Genomic DNA, 2,350 nt, shown 5'->3' on the forward strand with positions numbered 1-2,350 from the left:
CTCTCCCTCTCTCCCTCACCAAAAATCCTCTCATCTCTCTCTCGGCCTTGGACCGCCGATCATAGCTGGAGCATCGTCGGAGCAAGCCGCCACCGCCGATCGCCGCCGGCCAGCCGTTCCCCCTTGCCGCTCTAGCCGAGTTAGTCTAGAGTTCGGGTAAGTCGCTCCCTAAACCTCGTCTAGGACGTCGGGTATTTTTCGGACTCGTTTGGGTGCGGTTTGGGGTGATTAGAGGTTGATTAAGGTGTTGATCATGGTTATTGGTGGTTGATCATGGCTATTGGTGGCTGAGTATGGCTGTTAGTGGTTGTTGCGGGTTGGATTAGACGTCGGGAAATGAGTTTTGGCGGTTGGAATTCGGTAGAAATCGGTTCGGGTTTGAATCCGTGAGGTTCGGGGTGAATCGCGGATTCGCGGTTACTGTACCCACCCGGTTTACTATTTACGTAGAAAATTTTGTGGGCCTAATTTGAGGAAATTTTCTTCATGAAAGTTGTTCCCAATATCTTGACGTATAACATATTTTAATTTGGGAATTTTTGGAAATCATTTGAGGCCATTCGGAAGTCCATCTTTGGACCGAAATAAAACTGCCCGATTTACTGTTCACCCGACCTTCGGGTCTGTTCGAATTTTTTATAAATTGTTTCAGGCCTATTTTCAAAATACTTCCTTCACAAAAGTTGTTGGAGACATTCGTGGTTATAACATATAAAAATTTCAAAGCTTTTCAAGGTAATTTGGGTGTTGAAATAAATGTATTTTGAGGACAAAATAGTCTGTTAGAGCAAACTGATTTTGGTCTGATTTCGAGGGACAAAAAGGCATAGTTGTAGATTGAACCGGAATTTGTGTTCTTCATAAGAAATGTTGATCAAGATGTGTTTTATGACATATCCAAAATTTAGAATTTTTGGAGTTCGTTTACTATTTATTTTATTGGGATTTCGGTCACTGTGTAAACTGCCCAGTTTTGACCCGATTTTATATATTCTCGGTTTTTCTCTCTCTCGAGAATTATTCGGTGTTATCATGGCATTTTGACGGGTAGTTTGATGCTTGAATGAGCTCGTATGTGTGATTGTGTGGCTGTGAGGTGTGGTGGCGTGATTGCGCATTGAGTTCGCGTGCCAAGCTTGGGTGTTTGTGTGGTGTTCGTGTGACGAGGTTGTGTAAATGTGAAATGTGTGTGAAGTGTGTATGTTTGGCAGTGTGTTTGTGTGGTGGCGTGGTACGTGTAGAGAGTGTGGAACAAAGGTTCGGATGTGTAGGATTGATTGGAAAAAGGTCCGTCCTGAGGCGTGTACGTTTACGCGGGACGATGCCGTCCCTGACGAGGTGACGATGCCCGGCCTGACGAGGTGTCGATGCCTGACGTGGTCAGAAGACCGTTGGCCTGATGCGTTTTACGCGGGCGCGGTAGAAGGAAAGTGTGTGTAGGATTCCGTCCTGAGGCGTGTTCGTTTACGCGGGACGATGCCGTCCCTGACGAGGTGACGATGCCCGGCCCGACGGGGTGTCGATGCCTGACGAGGTCAGAAGACCGTTGGCCTGATGCATTTTACGCGGGCGCGGTAGTGGTGGAAAGAGTTGAGAACGAGCGGGATTTGGCTTGACATGTGAGGATTGTGAAAGTGATGCATGGTGTGAGTTAGTGTGCGAGTGTGTTTGTATCGCGTGATGCAGTGCGCGATTATGGGGTAAAATCTGCTAGGCATGGTATGGGACGTGCCCAAGTAAGTTTTGCTTTATAATCGAGGCACGCGCGCGGCTGTGATGTATTGCTGTGGTATGATTGGCGCGTGTATTGATATGTGGAAAGTGTGTGATGGCATGTGTGCAAGAATTGTGTGTTGGGATTGTGGGCTAACGTGCATGGTGCGTATGTAGAGAGTCCAGGTATGTGTGAATGTTTGATTGCTGGTTGTGTGGTTGTTTGGTTGCGCGTTTGGATGTGTCTGGAATTACGTGATAGCCTAGGTGGGGCTTAGGTTGTGACTTATTGAGATGTGATCTTATGGTTGTTTCAACCAAACCATTTCAGAGCCCCTGCCTGAATGTCGAGATTGAGGTCGACTCGGAGTCGTCAGGTGAGCAGACAGCTGCGGAGGATTCAGGTGGTGATGCCGAGGATAGTGAGTCAGAGTGGACACCTTCGAGAGGGCGTATGGGATAGTTCCGAGAGGAGGATGCGCCCCATTTTTGGATAGTGCTGACCTAGAGAGCTGATCTTGATATTTTGGTGGTTTGGAGTTTATAGTTCGGTGTGCTTATAAATTATTTTGTGGTTTGTATTGGCAGATGATGTAAATATTTGGAAGTGTAATATATGCTTGGTGGTTTGACGATT

The 2,350-nt window shown here is 46.9% G+C and overlaps 1 long non-coding RNA gene across 1 annotated transcript; it reads left to right on the top strand.

Moving 5' to 3' along the window:
* LOC130139316 (uncharacterized) lies at positions 1-2,350 on the top strand. Its single transcript, XR_008817557.1, has 2 exons — positions 1-156; positions 2,045-2,350. It is a non-coding gene; the product is annotated as an uncharacterized LOC130139316 (long non-coding RNA).

The sequence above is a fragment of the Syzygium oleosum genome, unplaced genomic scaffold (genome assembly GCF_021117445.2).
Source record: "Syzygium oleosum isolate NSW1041296 unplaced genomic scaffold, Sole_v2.1 Sole_v2.11, whole genome shotgun sequence".
Classification (NCBI taxonomy): Eukaryota; Viridiplantae; Streptophyta; class Magnoliopsida; order Myrtales; family Myrtaceae; genus Syzygium; species Syzygium oleosum.